This window comes from Lolium rigidum, chromosome 6 (genome assembly GCF_022539505.1).
Source record: "Lolium rigidum isolate FL_2022 chromosome 6, APGP_CSIRO_Lrig_0.1, whole genome shotgun sequence".
NCBI lineage: Eukaryota > Viridiplantae > Streptophyta > Magnoliopsida > Poales > Poaceae > Lolium > Lolium rigidum.
Genome location: NC_061513.1, coordinates 64,259,318 through 64,277,377, shown reverse-complemented (window position 1 = coordinate 64,277,377; position 18,060 = coordinate 64,259,318).

Sequence of the window (18,060 nt, the reverse complement as noted above, 5' to 3'; positions counted from 1 at the left end):
ACAAGTGATTCGTCGAAACATTGGCAAACCTTGGATTTTTGTTATTCTACTACCAACGAATCACTAGAAGCCTCAATATGTGTAGCACCTATAGAAAAAAAATAGTTCTAGCACGAATATCAATGCTTGATATTTGGCCTAAGATAATTTAAGTAGCATGAGGCATCAAAAACAGAACCATCAGAAGATAAATAAACAATACCAAAGAATTGGTAATTGCTTTCAAAAACTGAAGCATATTATCCATACTATCTCCATGGTACTTGTCTCTGTTTCCAATAGGACTATGGAGAATGTTAGAAAACCTCACTATCCATGATTAGGTAATGCTCTCATGGCCATAAGAGAAATATCGGCCATATGTTGTCTGCCTCGAGAGGCCTGTATAATTAATTCACCAACGTATGTATAACCGAAATAAACAAAATAAATACTCTGATTATGAACTTCAAATATTTTGGTCTCTCAGATTAGCAACAAAATTGCCACTAACCAAACGAATAACGATTTGGTAATACTCTTTGATGATGTAAAGAATTATAGTGCATCCACGGATTAAAATAAGACCATGGAGGGTAACTGATCATACCTAAGGATATGCTATATGGCATAGGCATAAATGGCATAGCCGAATAATATGTATGATGTGCTGACCGAAACCTCTTATTATATGATAGAAAATTCTTGCTTGATCGCTTGCTAGCCTCGGTCTTTTCTTCCTTCATCCTTGTTGCTATTCTTGCAATAGGAACTTGCACATACTCCTTGCCTTGAGGTTCTTCCTTAGGGACCCATGCCATGTTCTTACTTTTCAGCTTCTCGGCACTAAGCCATTTTAGTTTTCTCTCTTGCCAGCTTGTTAAGCCGAGCAAGCATCCTGGCTGTGATTTAATTTTGCATGCTGGCGTTTGTTCCTTGGCCTTGGGCACTTTCAACTTTAATTGTTCAGATTTGGCACATCGAGCTTCAATAGTTACTTGCTTCATCTCTTTGCCGTTAGTAGCCAAGATCAAATTTACTGGCTCTTTATTATTTAAGATCGAATCTGAAACAGCACGCTTACGGTTATCTTTTTTCACTTGGTAAACTTGCTTGACCACCTCCTTCTTCTTCCTTGAGCTCCTAACCGATTCTTTTTTATTGAAACGGCCTCTGACATGTGATTGTTGTTCAGATTTTGACCTTCCTGGAGCTGCATAATTTGGGTTAGATGATCTATAGTAAGATGGATAACGTGCCCTTGGGTCATACCTGTGATCCCATGATGGATACAATCACCATAGGAAGGTATCCATGACATTGGCATTGGCGTCCTAAAGGAAGGATACGAAGCTGCTGCATTGAACTTCTCCCGTTGCTAATACCGGTCTTTAGACTTTCGCCTTGGGGGTGATCTTGATTACTTTGCAATACTTGGCCGATAAGAACTCCTTGTTTTACTCTCCTTCTTATATTTATCCAATAACTCTGCGAAAGTGACTTCAGTTTTCTTACCCTTGTGCTTAGCACGGCCTTTGTCTTGTTTCGTTTTGCGTCCATCGATCTTTGAATTTTGTTGTTGCCCTCCAATGCTTGATGTCCTTGATGTAGCTTCAATGGAACACCCAGCTTCAAAAATGTCTTCAACATGATCTTCAATAATTTCTTCACTTGAAAGCTTGATCCCATTATCTTCAGTGGGTACCTTCTCATCATCATATGAATCGGCTAGAGGTAACCAATGCAATAACTCTTGGCCATCAAAACCAATCGAAATAGATTGGCTATATGCTCGTGTTGCAAAATTTGAAATCGTCCATTACTCACAGCCGATTGTACTATTTGATGGAACATGATGCAATTATGAGTACTATGCTCAAATGAATCATGCAACTTGCAATAGATTCGTCTAATGGTTCAACATTGTGATCAAGGATTCTAATATAGTCACTCTTCATCAGTACATCAAAGATATGATCACACATGCTCAAACTGAAGGTACACCTTCTATCTTCCAGCCGATCTTGATGTGAGAACGGCTTTGAAATTAAGCAACCGAATGGTTCAGATTTTACATCACCCCATTCAACTATATGTTGATTTTTAAACTCTTTCTCTGATGTGTTTGAATAATTTGTTGTACTATCATCGGCTTTATCACAAGACACTAAACTTGGTTTTGAATTTTTGAAACTAAAATAGTTATAACACACATGTCTCACTTGAGACCAAATGTAAGCCAAGTATGAAGTAAGCAAAGCTACCCATGTAGATATAAAATTCAAATGAAACAATGTGGAAAGCTGATACGTCTCCGACGTATCGATAATTTCTTATGTTCTATGCCATATTATTGATGATACCTACATGTTTTATGCACACTTTATGTCATATTCGTGCATTTTCCGGAACTAACCTATTAACAAGATGCCGAAGTGCCGCTTCCGTTTTCTGCTGTTTTTGGTTTCGTAAATCCTAGTAACGAAATATTCTCGGAATTGGACGAAACGAAGACCCATGGGCCTATTTTTCCACGGAGCTTCCGGAAGACCGAAGAACATACGAAGTGGGGCCACGAGGTGGCGACACCACAAGGCGGCGCGGCCTAGGGGGCCCGCGCCGCCCTATGGTGTGGCCCCTCGTCGGGCCCCGACTCCGCCCTTCCGCCTACTTAAAGCCTCCGTCGCGAAACCCCCGAGGCGAAAAAACCACGATACGGAAAACCTTACCGAGACGCCGCCGCCGCCGATCCCATCTCGGGGGATTCTGGAGATCTCCTCCGGCACCCCGCCGGAGAGGGGATTCATCTCCCGGAGGACTCTACACCGCCATGGTCGCCTCCGGAGTGATGAGTGAGTAGTTCACCCCCGGCCTATGGGTCCATACCAGTAGCTAGATGGTTGTCTTCTCCTCATTGTGCTTCATTGTTGGATCTTGTGAGCTGCCTAACATGATCAAGATCATCTATCCGTAATACTCTATGTTGTGTTTGTCGGGATCCGATGGATAGAGAATACCATGTCATGTTAATTATCAAGTTATTACATATGTGTTGTTTATGATCTTGCATGCTCTCCGTTACTAGTAGAGGCTCTGGCCAAGTTTTTACTTTTAACTCCAAGAGGGAGTATTTATGCTCGATAGTGGGTTCATGCTCGCATTGACACTCGGGACAAGGTGACGTAAAGTTCTAAGGTTGTGTTGTGCTCGTTGCCACTAGGGATAAAACATTGGCGCTATGTCCGAGGATGTATGTTGATTACATTACGCACCATACTTAATGCAATTGTCTGTTGCTTTGCAACTTAATACTCGGAGGGGTTCGGATGATAACCTCGAAGGTGGACTTTTTAGGCATAGATGCAGCTTGGATGGCGGTCTATGTACTTTGTCGTAATGCCCAATTAAATCTCACTATACTTATCATGTCATGTATGTGCATTGTTATGCCCTCTCTATTTGTCAATTGCCCGACTGTAATTTGTTCACCCAACATGCTTTTATCTTATGGGAGAGACACCTCTAGTGAACTCGTGGACCCCGGTCCATTCTTTAATACTCGAAATACAAATCTGCTTGCAATACTTGTTTTACTGTTTTCTCTCGCAAACAATCATCTTCCACACAATACGGTTAATCCTTTGTTACAGACAAGCCGGTGAGATTGACAACCTCACCGTTTCGTTGGGGCAAAGTACTTTGGTTGTGTTGTGCAGGTTCCACGTTGGCGCCGGAATCTCCGGTGTTGCGCCGCACTACATCCCGCCGCCATCAACCTTCAACGTGCTTCTTGGCTCCTCCCGGTTCGATAAACCTTGGTTTCTTTCCGAGGGAAAACTTGCTGCTGTGTGCATCATACCTTCCTCTTGGGGTTGCCCAACGAACGTGTGAAATACACGCCATCAAGCTCTTTTCTGGCGCCGTTGCCGGGGAGATCAAGACACGCTGCAAGGGGAGTCTCCACTTCCCAATCTCTTTACTTTGTTTTTGTCTTGCTTTATATTATTTACTACTTTGTTTGCTGCACTTATATCAAAACACAAAAAAAATAGTTGCTAGCTTTACTTTATTTACTGACTTGTTTGCTATATCAAAAACACAAAAAAATTAGTTACTTGCATTTGCTTTACTTATTTCATCATGTTTCCTTTTAATTTTACCACAAAGAACATACCGGTAGGACAAGGGTCTATAATTGGTAGGAACAATATAGAAGAATTTTTCACCCATGTTAGTACCGTTGAAGATTTTGAAGATAGACACTTGGTAGAACTTGCTCCTACTTATGAAATTGCTGCTGCTGCTTTAGTTCGCTTGTTGGAAACTAAATTTGTTAATCTCAATCCTATAATCCAACACATGTTTCTTACACTTGGTGATATGGAAGAGGGGGAAAAGAAAGATTTTGTTTTAGAAACCCTTCTTAGAGAATTTGGTGGTCTAGCAAGAGAGGCTAGAAAGGTCTTTGCTAAATTTAATATGCTTGGTTCTCATACTAATTTTGTTGGTCTCCTTGAAAAAATGGATATGGATAGGATAAGGTACACTAATAATGCTAATGATGGTGGGGAGATCAAAGCACCAATACCATGTAAACTCCTAGCTATGAATGATGCACTAGAAAATAACTATGCTTAGCTTGTTCCTGAAAATTTGTTTGATGAGAGTAGCAAGCCCAAGACTAATGAAAAGGGAGACGCTGAAACTTATGTATCTAATATACTATGCATGGTTGAGAAAACTCCAAACCCCGCCGTAGGTGCACCACCCTTCGATAATACTTGAGATACACTTTCTGCGCCTAGCCGAAAGGCGTTAAAGAAAAGCGCTTATGGGAGACAACCCATGTTTTTACTCCAGTATTTTTATTTTATATTTGTGTCTTGGAAGTTGTTTACTACTGTAGCAACCTCTCCTTATCTTAGTTTTGAGTTTTGTTGTGCCAAGTAAAGTCTTTGATATAAAAGTAAGTACTAGATTTGGATTACTGCGCAGTTCCAGATTTCTTTGCTGTCACGAATCTGGGTCTATCTCCCTGTAGGTAGCTCAGAAAATTAAGCCAATTTACGAGAATGATCCTCAGATATGTACGCAACTTTCATTCAATTTGAGCATTTTCGTTTGAGCAAGTCTGGTGGCCTAATAAAATCCATCTTTACGGACTGTTCTGTTTTGACAGATTCTGTCTTTTATTTCGCATTGCCTCTTTTGTTATGTTGGATGAATTTCTTTGATCCATTAATGTCCAAGTAGCTTTATGCAATGTCCAGAAGTGTTAAGAATGATTGTGTCACCTCTGAACATGTGAATTTTTATTATGCACTAACCCTCTAATGAGTTGTTTCGAGTTTGGTGTGGAGGAAGTTTTCAAGGATCACGAGAGGAGTATGATGCAATATGATCAAGGAGAGTGAAAGCTCTAAGCTTGGGGATGCCCCGGTGGTTCACCCCTGCATATTCTAAGAAGACTCAAGCGTCTAAGCTTGGGGATGCCCAAGGCATCCCCTTCTTCATCGACAACATTATCGGGTTCCTCCCCCGAAACTATATTTTTATTCCGTCACATCTTATGTACTTTGCTTGGAGCGTCGGTTTGTTTTTGTTTTTTGTTTTGTTTGAATAAAATGGATCCTAGCATTCACTTTATGGGAGAGAGACACGCTCCGTCTGTAGCATATGGACAAATATGTCCTTAGGCTCTACTCATAGTATTCATGGCGAAGTTTCTTCTTCGTTAAATTGTTATATGGTTGGAATTGGAAAATGATACATGTAGTAATTCTAAAATGTCTTGGATAATGTGATACTTGGCAATTGTTGTGCTCATGTTTAAGCTCTTGCATCATGTACTTTGCACCCATTAATGAAGAAATACTTAGAGCTTGCTAATTTGGTTTGCATATTTGGTTTCTCTAGAGTCTAGATAACATCTAGTATTGAGTTTTGAACAACAAGGAAGATGGTATGGAGTCTTATAATGTTTACCATATGTATTTTATGTGAGTTTTGCTGTACCGTTCATCCTTGTGTTTGTTTCAAATAACCTTGCTAGCCTAAACCTTGTATCGAGAGGGAATACTTCTCATGCATCCAAAATCCTTGAGCCAACCACTATGCCATTTGTGTCCACCATACCTACCTACTACATGGTATTTATCCGCCATTCCAAAGTAAATTGCTTGAGTGCTACCTTTAAAATTCCATCATTCACCTTTGCAATATATAGCTCATGGGACAAATAGCTTAAAAACTATTGTGGTATTGAATATGTACTTATGCACTTTATCTCTTATTAAGTTGCTTGTTGTGCGATAACCATGTTTCTGGGGACGCCATCAACTATTCTTTGTTGGATATCATGTGAGTTGCTATGCATGTCCGTATTGTCTGAAGTAATTGAGATCTACCACCTTTATGGTTGGAGCATGCATATTGTTAGAGAAGAACTTTGGGCCGCTAACTAAAGCCATGATTCATGGTGAAAGTTTCAGTTTTGGACATATATCCTCAATCTCATATGAGAATAATAATTGTTGCCACATGCTTATGCATTAAAGAGGAGTCCATTATCTGTTGTCCATGTTGTCCCGGTATGGATGTCTAAGTTGAGAATAATCAAAAGCGAGAAATCCAAAATGCGAGCTTTCTCCTTAGACCTTTGTACAGAGCGGCATGGAGGTACCCCATTGTGACACTTGGTCAAAACATGTGCATTGCAAAGATCCGGTAGTCCAAGTTAATTAGGACAAGGTGCGGGCACTATTAGTATACTATGCATGAGACTTGCAACTTGTAAGATATAATGTACATAACTCATATGCTTTATTACTACCGTTGACAAAATTGTTTCATGTTTTCAAAATAAAAGCTCTAGCACAAATATAGCAATCGATGCTTTCCTCTTTGAAGGACCATTCTTTTACTTTTATGTTGAGTCAGTTCACCTATCTCTCTCCACCTCAAGAAGCAAACACTTGTGTGAACTGTGCATTGATTCTTACATACTTGCATATTGTACTTGTTATATTACTCTATGTTGACAATTATCCATGAGATATACATGTTACAAGTTGAAAGCAACCGCTGAAACTTAATCTTCCTTTGTGTTGCTTCAATACCTTTACTTTGATTTATTGCTTTATGAGTTAACTCTTATGCAAGACTTATTAATGCTTGTCTTGAAGTACTATTCATGAAAAGTCTTTGCTTTATGATTCACTTGTTTACTCATGACATTACCATTGTTTTGATCGCTGCATTCACTACATATGTTTACAAATAGTATGATCAAGGTTATGATGGCATATCACTTCAGAAATTATCTTTGTTATCGTTTTACCTGCTCGGGACGAGCATAACTAAGCTTGGGGATGCTTGATACGTCTCCGACGTATCGATAATTTCTTATGTTCTATGCCATATTATTGATGATACCTACATGTTTTATGCACACTTTATGTCATATTCGTGCATTTTCCGGAACTAACCTATTAACAAGATGCCGAAGTGCCGGTTCTCGTTTTCTCGCTGTTTTTGGTTTCGTAAATCCTAGTAACGAAATATTCTCGGAATTGGACGAAACGAAGACCCATGGGCCTATTTTTCCACGGAGCTTCCGGAAGACCGAAGAACATACGAAGTGGGGCCACGAGGTGGCGACACCACAAGGCGGCGCGGCCTAGGGGGCCCGCGCCGCCCTATGGTGTGGCCCCCTCGTCAGGCCCCCGACTCTGCCCTTCCGCCTACTTAAAGCCTCCGTCGCGAAACCCCTGAGGCGAAAAAACCACGATACGGAAAACCTTACTGAGACGCCGCCGCCGATCCCAACTCGAGGGATTCTGGAGATCTCCTCCGGCACCCTGCCGGAGAGGGGATTCATCTCCCGGAGGACTCTACACCGCCATGGTCGCCTCCGAAGTGATGAGTGAGTAGTTCACCCCTGGACTATGGGTCCATAGCAGTAGCTAGATGGTTGTCTTCTCCTCATTGTGCTTCATTGTTGGATCTTGTGAGCTGCCTAACATGATCAAGATCATCTATCCGTAATACTCTATGTTGTGTTTGTCGGGATCCGATGGATAGAGAATACCATGTCATGTTAATTATCAAGTTATTACATATGTGTTGTTTATGATCTTGCATGCTCTCCGTTACTAGTAGAGGCTCTGGCCAAGTTTTTACTTTTAACTCCAAGAGGGAGTATTTATGCTCGATAGTGGGTTCATGCCTCGCATTGACACCGGGACAGATGACGAAAGTTCTAAGGTTGTGTTGTGCTTGTTGCCACTAGGGATAAAACATTGGCGCTATGTCCGAGGATGTAGTTGTTGATTACATTACGCACCATACTTAATGCAATTGTCCGTTGCTTTGCAACTTAATACCGGAGGGGTTCGGATGATAACATGAAGGTGGACTTTTTAGGCATAGATGCGGTTGGATGGCGGTCTATGTACTTTGTCGTAATGCCCAATTAAATCTCACTATACTTATCATGTCATGTATGTGCATTGTTATGCCCTCTCTATTTGTCAATTGCCCGACCGTAATTTGTTCACCCAACATGCTTTTATCTTATGGGAGAGACACCTCTAGTGAACTGTGGACCCCGGTCCATTCTTTAATACCGAAATACAAATCTGTCGCAATACTTGTTTTACTCGTTTTCTTTGCAAACAATCATCTTCCACACAATACGGTTAATCCTTTGTTACAGCAAGCCGGTGAGATTGACAACCTCACTCGTTTCGTTGGGGGCAAAGTACTTTGGTTGTGTTGTGCAGGTTCCACGTTGGCGCCGGAATCTCCGGTGTTGCGCCGCACTACATCCCGCCGCCATCAACCTTCAACGTGCTTCTTGGCTCCTCCTGGTTCGATAAACCTTGGTTTCTTTCTGAGGGAAAACTTGCTGCTGTGCGCATCATACCTTCCTCTTGGGGTTGCCCAACGAACGTGTGAAATACACGCCATCAAAAGCCTTGGCTGTAATAATTTTTCACTATCGGTATTTTTAAATGGTACGACATGTTGACCGATATCTTGTGTAGCAATTATATTTCTAACAAATAAATTACTTCTCCTCGTTGGTCTTTCAAAGTTTCTTATGAAAATCTTGCTAATAGATGCATCAACAATATGGTTTTGACCAAATCGAAAATATGTAAATTATTTGCTGGATATACCTCTTTGAAGACGTTGGGAGAGTATGATAGTCGTATGACCTGAACAATATATTTACCCACCTTTGGATTATTCTCCAATGTCTTGTCTTCTTGCTATTCTGAATTTTGTACCACTTCACCTTGATGCTCTTCATCAAGCAAACATTGTTAGGCTATATTTTTCTGCTCTTTACAATCATCGGTTTCATTGGCACAAAATTAATATGGAAGCATGTAAGCTCCCTTACATCCAGAAAAGTCAAGCATAGTTGTTTTGCATTCACCATGGTCTTTATCAACGAAGCTTGCATCTTTTGATTCAATAGATTCAGCACAAGTACTTTTTGATTCGGTTTCTTCAATAACCGAACTAATCATACAAGCTGAGTCATTCTTATTTTCTTCATGTATTTTACCACTTTGCAAAGCTGCGTCTTCTCGCCTCAGTGTTGCAGAGAGTTCAACTTGATTGCTGCGTGGAGGAGGGAACTTTATTTCTTCAAATTGAGTAATATTGTCTTGATGACCTTTTTTGAGGCTTGCAAGAAACTCATGCAGATCTTCCTCTTCACACTTCTACTTGAGTTTCCTCTTACGCTCCTCAAAATCCTCCTTACGCCTCTTTTTTTTAGTACTGTATAGGCTTGTTGATATTCTGCAGGCAATTCCTCAAAAGTCGGCGTGGTGAAGTCGCCGACACTATTTCCTGCAAGCATTGGCTTGACTTTGTTTGTACGAGCCATAAATTTTGCTTTTGCCTCGGCCCAACTTGGATAGGCTTGCCCCCCAATACTTTTAGATTTATTCGGCATCGAGATGTGGGTGCTACCGAAATTTTGCAATTGTAAAGGGGAGGTACCATATGCTACGGTACTTGATGAAGGCACATCATCTTCTATTGAATTTCCACTTGTGCGGCTATAACCATTGTGAAGGTGCGGAGCCGAATTATGGGTATCTCTAGTTGCATATGGTGCTGAAAAGTTAGTAACATAAGGTGTAGCATATGATGGTTCAGGGTAATTGGCTAAATAGCTAGTACTAGCATATCAAATTTCCCTATCCATTGCCATGTATAAAGGTGAAACCACATATTGTGAACTAAACGATGAAACACTATCTTGTATACTACTAAAATTTCTAACATTGGGTGTTTCATATTGATTAATTGAACTCATCATGTTGTTCGTCGGCATATGAATTTCTGGGGTTGCCGATGCACGAGAATTCGATACATGTTGCAAGTTGCTAGAATTATAAGAAGCTAAAGCTTGTAGATTATTTTGCATCGGCTTTTTCACATAGTAAGAACTAGGGTTAGCCGATACAGTATATATATTAGAGGATCTACCAACATCAATATAAGAGCTATTTGCATCTACATAAGGAGATTGGGGATTCATGATACCGTTGTAGATTGCAGCCTCTTGGATTACGATCTTTTCGTAGCAAGAACGGGCTGGAGACCATTCGAAGCTTCATCCCCAGCAGAGTCGCCAAAAAGTGTGTTCGCACACGAACACGTCGCCGTGTACCCTCGACGCCGAGCGCGATTTGTGGCAGCACGCGTCGAGGGAGGCTTGCCGGAAGCGCGATACACAAGACAATCTGGCGGGCTCTTTTGAGACCCGAAACCCCGCTCTCCCGGGAGGGACCCCGTCAGGGCTTGTGGCGGCTATGGGCTGCCCTAGGTCGGCCTAACCGCCCCTAGGACCTCGTGGATTCGCAGCCTCCAATCCTAAAGAACAACGAAGAACGAGAAGAAAGATACAAGGGGAGAGAGATAAAAGTAGATGAACACAAAAAGTAGTGTATGTGTTTGTTTAATTGGTGTTGTTTCAATCGACCGTCACCCCTTGATGCGTGCAGTCGACACGTCCGTTGGGAACCCCAAGAGGAAGGTGTGATGCGTACAGTAGCAAGTTTTCCCTCAGAAAGAAACCAAGGTTTATCGAACCAGGAGGAGCCAAGAAGCACGTCGAAGGTTGATGGCGGCGGGATGTAGTGCGGCGCAACACCGGGGATTCTCGGTGCCAACGTGGAACCTGCACAACACAACCAAAGTACTTTGCCCCAACGAAACGAGTGAGGTTGTCAATCTCACCGGCTTGCTCGTAACAAAGGATTAGATGTATAGTGTGGATGATGATTGTTTGCAGAAAACGAGTAGAACAAGTATTGCAATGAGATTGTATTCGATGTAAAAGAATAGGACCGGGGTCCACAGTTCACTAGAGGTGCCTCTCCCATAAGATAAATAGCATGTTGGGTGAACAAATTACTGTTGGGCAATTGACAAATAGAGAGGGCATGACCATGCACATACATGATATGATGAGTATAGTGAGATTTAATTGGGCATTACGACAAAGTACATAGACCGCTATCCGAGCATGCATCTATGCCTAAAAAGTCCACCTTCGGGTTATCATCCGAACTCCTTCCAGTATTAAGTTGCAAACAACGAGACAATTGCATTAAGTATGGTGTGTAATGTAATCAATAACTACATCCTCGGACATAGCATCAATGTTTTATCCCTAGTGGCAACGAGCACATCCACAACCTTAGAACTTTCTCGTCATCGTCCCAGATTTAATGGAGGCATGAACCCACTATCGAGCATAAATACTCCCTCTTGGAGTTAAGAGTAAAAACTTGGCCGAGCCTCTACTAATAACGGAGAGCATGCAAGATCATAAACAACACATAGGTAATAGATTGATAATCAACATAACATAGTATTCTCTATCCATCGGATCCCAACAAACACAACATATAGCATTACGGATAGATGATCTTGATCATGTTAGGCAGCTCACAAGATCCGACAATGAAGCACATAAGGAGAAGACGACCATCTAGCTACTGCTATGGACCCATAGTCCGGGGGTGAACTACTCACTCATCACTCCGGAGGCGACCATGGCGGTGAAGAGTCCTCCGGGGAGATGATTCCCCTCTCCGGAAGGGTGCCGGAGGCGATCTCCTGAATCCCCGAGATGCGATTGGCGGCGGCGTCTCTCGGAAGGTTTTCCGTATCGTGGCTCTCGGTGCGGGGGTTTCGCGACGAAGACTATATGTAGGCGGAAGGGCGAGGTAAAGGGGCGTCACGAGGGGCCCACACACCGGGGCCGCGCGGCCAAGGCCCAGGCCGCGCCGCCCTGCTGTGTCGCCACCTCGTGGCCCCACTTCGTAAGTCCTCCGGTCTTACGGAAGCTTCGTGGAAAAATAGGCCCACGGGCGTTGATTTCGTCCAATTCCGAGAATATTTCCTTACTAGGATTTACGAAACCAAAAACAGCGAGAAAACGACAAGCGGCTCTTCGGCATCTCGTTAATAGGTTAGTGCCGGAAAACGCATAAATATGACATAAAGTATGCACAAAACATGTAGATATCATCAATAATGTGGCATGGAACATAAGAAATTATCGATACGTCGGAGACGTATCAACATCCCCAAGCTTAGTTCCTGCTCGTCCCGAGCGAGTAAACGATAACAAAGATAATTTACGGAGTGACATGCGATCATAACCTTGATCATACTATTGTAAGCATATGTAATGAATGCAGCGATCAAAACAATGGTAATGACATGAGTAAACAAATGAATCATAAAGCAAAGACTTTTCATGGATAGTACTTTCAAGACAAGCATCAATAAGTCTTGCATAAGAGTTAACTCATAAAGCAATAAATCAAAGTAAAGGTATTGAAGCAACACAAAGGAAGATTAAGTTTCAGCGGTTGCTTTCAACTTATAACATGTATATCTCATGGATATTGTCAATGTAAAGTAATATAACAAATGCAATATGCAAGTATGTAGGAATCAATGCACAGTTCACACAAGTGTTTGCTTCTTGAGGTGGAGAGAGATAGGTGAACCGACTCAACATAAAAGTAAAAGAAGGGCCCTTCGCGAGAGGGAAGCATTGATTGCTATATTTGTGCTAGAGCTTTGGTTTTGAAAACAAGAAACAATTTTGTCAACGGTAGTAATAAAGCATATGTGTTATGTAAATTATATCTTACAAGTTGCAAGCCTCATGCATAGTATACTAATAGTGCCCGCACCTTGTCCTAATTAGCTTGGATTACCGGGATTATCATCGCAATACACATGTTTTAACCAAGTGTCACAAAGGGGTACCTCTATGCCGCCTGTACAAAGGTCTAAGGAGAAAGCTCGCATTGGATTTATCGCTTTTGATTATTCTCAACTTAGACATCCATACCGGGACAACAAAGACAAAAGATAATGGACTCCTCTTTAATGCATAAGCATGTAGCAATAATTAATGTTCTCATATGAGATTGAGGATATATGTCCAAAACTGAAACTTCCACCATGGATCATGGCTTTAGTTAGCGGCCCAATGTTCTTCTCTAACATTATGTATGCTCTAACCATTAAATGAGTGGTAAATCTCCCTTACTTCAGACAAGACGAACATGCATAGCAACTCACATGATATTCAACAAAGAGTAGTTGATGGCGTCCCCGGGAACATGGTTATCGCACAACAAGCAACTTAATAAGAGATAAAGTGCATAAGTACATATTCAATACCACAATAGTTTTTAAGCTATTTGTCCCATGAGCTATATATTGCAAAGGTAAAGAATGGAAATTTTAAAGGTAGCACTCAAGCAATTTACTTTGGAATGGCGGAGAAATACCATGTAGTAGGTAGGTATGGTGGACACAAATGGCATAGTGGTTGGCTCAAGGATTTTGGATGCATGAGAAGTATTCCCTCTCGATACAAGGTTTAGGCTAGCAAGGTTATTTGAAACAAACACAAGGATGAACCGGTGCAGCAAAACTCACATAAAAGACATATTGTAAACATTATAAGACTCTACACCGTCTTCCTTGTTGTTCAAACTCAATACTAGAAATTATCTAGACCTTAGAGAGACCAATTATGCAAACCAAATTTTAGCAAGCTCTATGTATTTCTTCATTAATGGGTGCAAAGTATATGATGCAAGAGCTTAAACATGAGCACAACAATTGCCAAGTATCAAATTATTCAAGACATTTTAGAATTACTACATGTAGCATTTCCCGATTCCAACCATATAACAATTTAACGAAGAAGATTCAACCTTCGCCATGAATACTATGAGTAAAGCCTAAGGACATATTTGTCCATATGCAATAGCGGAGCGTGTCTCTCTCCCACACAATGAATGCTAGGATCCATTTTATTCAAACAAAAACAAAAACAAACCGACGCTCCAAGCAAAGCACATAAGATGTGATGGAATAAAAATATAGTTTCGGGGGAGGAACTCGATAATGTTGTCGATGAAGAAGGGGATGCCTTGGGCATCCCCAAGCTTAGACGCTTGAGTCTTCTTAAAATATGCGGGGGTGAACCACGGGGCATCCCCAAGCTTAGAGCTTTCACTTTCCTTGATCATATTGTATCATCTTCCTCTCTTGATCCTTGAAAACTTCCTCCACACCAAACTCAAAACAACTCATTAGAGGGTTAGTGCACAATCAAAATTTACATGTTCGGAGGTGACATAATCATTCTTAACACTTCTGGACATTGCACAAAGCTACTGAAAGTTAATGGAATAGAAAAATCCATCAAGCATATCAAAACAGGCAATGCGAAATAAAAGGCAAAATCTGTCAAAACAGAACAGTTCGTAAAGACGAATTTTATTGAGGCACCAGACTTGCTCAGATGAAAATGCTCAAATTGAATGAAAGTTGCGTACATATCTGTGTATCACTCACGTAAACTGGCCTAATTTTCTGAGTTACCTACAGAGAATTAGGCCCAGATTCGTGACAGCAAAGAAATGCTGTTTACGCGCGGTAATCCAAATCTAGTATGAACCTTACTATCAACGACTTTACTTGACACAACAATGCACAAAACTAAGATAAGGAGAGGTTGCTACGGTAGTAACAACTTCCAAGACTCAAATATAAAATAAAAATACTTGTAATAAAAACATGGGTTGTCTCCCATAAGCGCTTTTCTTTAAGGCCTTTCGGCTAGGCGCGAAAGTGTGTATCAAGTATTATCAAGAGATGATGCATCGACAGCGGGGTTTGGAGTTTTCTCAACCATGCATAGTATTTTGGATACATAGGTTTCAGCGGCTCCCTTTTCATTAGTCTTGGGCTTGCTACTCTCATCAAACAAATTTTCGGGAACAAGCCAAGCATAATTATCATCTAGAGCTTCATGCATCGCTAGGAGCTTACATGGTATTGGTGCTTTAATCTCCCCACCATCATTAACACTATTAGTGTACTTAATTCTATCCATATCTATTTTTTCAAGTGTTCTTTTAAAATCGGTGATCATACCAAGCCTCTCATGCTTACTAAAAACTTTTCTAGCTTCTTTAGCTATATCCGCAAATTCTCGCACTAAGACTTTTAGAACAAAATCTCTCTTCTCTCCCCGCTCCATATCAGAAAGTGTAAGAAACATGTGTTGTATCAGGTTTTGCAAGGGGTATATCTTTAAGATCTTCATGCATACTAACATGGGTGAAAAATTCTTCTATATTATCTCTTCCAATTATAGACCCTTGTCCCACAGGTATATCTTTTACGGTAAAATTAAAAGGAAACATGTTGAAATAAGTAAAGCAAATGCAAGTAACTAATTTTTTTGTGTTTTTGATATAGAGTGCAAGACAGTAGATAAAGTAAAGCTAGCAACTATTTTTTTTGTGTTTTGATATAATGCAGCAAACAAGAAAGTAAATAAAATAAAGCAAGACAAAAAACAAAGTAAAGAGATTGGATTGTGGAGACTCCCCTTGCAGCGTGTCTTGATCTCCCCGGCAACGAGCGCCGGAAAAAGAGCTTGATGCGTGCGATCGACACGTCCGTTGGGAACCCCAAGAGGAAGGTGTGATGCGTACGGTAGCAAGTTTTCCCTCGAGAAAGAAACCAAGGTTTATCGAACCGGGAGGAGCCAAGAAGCACGTCGAAGGTTGATGGCGGCGGGATGTAGTGCGGCGCAACACCGAGGGATTCCGGCGCCAACGTGGAACCTGCACAACACAACCAAAGTACTTTGCCCCAACGAAACGGTGAGGTTGTCAATCTCACCGGCTTGCTTGTAACAAAGGATTAGATGTATAGTGTGGATGATGATTGTTTGCGAGAAAACGGTAGAACAAGTATTGCGGTAGATTGTATTCGATGTAAAAGAATAGGACCGGGGTCCACAGTTCACTAGAGGTGTCTCTCCCATAAGATAAATAGCATGTTGGGTGAACAAATTACGGTTGGGCAATTGACAAATAGAGAGGGCATGACCATGCACATACATGATATGATGAGTATTGTGAGATTTAATTGGGCATTACGACAAAGTACATAGACCGCTATCCGGCATGCATCTATGCCTAAAAAGTCCACCTTCGAGGTTATCATCCGAACCCCTTCCGGTATTAAGTTGCAAACAACGAGACAATTGCATTAAGTAAGGTGCGTAATGTAATCAATAACTACATCCTCGGACATAGCATCAATGTTTTATCCCTAGTGGCAACATCACATCCACAACCTTAGAACTTTACGTCACTCGTCCCGAGATTTAATGGAGGCATGAACCCACTATCGAGCATAAATACTCCCTCTTGGAGTTAAGAGTAAAAACTTGGCCGAGCCTCTACTAATAACGGAGAGCATGCAAGATCATAAACAACACATAGGTAATAGATTGATAATCAACATAACATAGTATTCTCTATCCATCGGATCCCAACAAACACAACATATAGCATTACGGATAGATGATCTTGATCATGTTAGGCAGCTCACAAGATCCGACAATGAAGCACATAAGGAGAAGACGACCATCTAGCTACTTGCTATGGACCCATAGTCCGGGGGTGAACTACTCACTCATCACTCCGGAGGCGACCATGGCGGTGAAGAGTCCTCCGGGAGATGATTCCCCTCTCCGGCAGGGTGCCGGAGGCGATCTCCTGAATCCCCGAGATGGGATTGGCGGCGGCGGCGTCTGCGGAAGGTTTTCCGTATCGTGGCTCTCGGTACTGGGGGTTTCGCGACGAAGACTATATGTAGGCGGAAGGGCAGGTAAAGGGGCGTCACGAGGGGCCCACACACCAGGGCCGCGCGGCCAAGGCCCAGGCCGCGCCGCCCTGCTGTGTCGCCACCTCGTGGCCCCACTGTTGCTGTCAAAAACCCACCGGCGAGTAGCGACGGGCAACACCGTAGAGCCGGGAGGCTCCCAGGACTGCGGTGGACCCTGGTCCCTCGGGCGACGGCCCGCAATGCCTTCTGGCACACGTCCTGGTGTTTGCGAGGGCGTGCCACCGACCTATACCTGGTCGGGAAAGGTGATGGATTGCTTCGACTAGTTTCCTGCATGGCAAACACGTAAACATTAAGTACGTGCCCCGATCGGCTCTTAAGTTGTTCTGTGGATCGGCTCAAAGAGCCGATTGCCCCATGGTTCACGTTAGATTTATAATGACATGGGGATCATGCTTTATCAATATCAAGCTAAACTAATCTACGATAGTCTAGGGTTTTCACCGTATAATCGGAACATCCTATGCGTAGTTGAGCCTAGCAAATACGTAAGATGATGGAAAACCAGCCCTAAAGAGGCCTAAAAACCAACGTGAAGTTGATTCCGGAACAATCCCTCTAGAGCTTAATAAACCACGCCTTACGCACTACCGGATCGTTCAACCCGTTTATAAGGCCTAACCATACGGATATCAAACCAATCCTTGAAGAACAAGGAGCAACTATAACGGATTAGATCTACTAAATAAAGATCAAGCAAGATGCTGCCCTTACACCTAAAATAGGTGTAAGGGCGGCTAGATATCGAGGGCAGCGTAGCTAAACAAGTACATCGTGAAAGCATCGATGTCAACCCCAAAACAC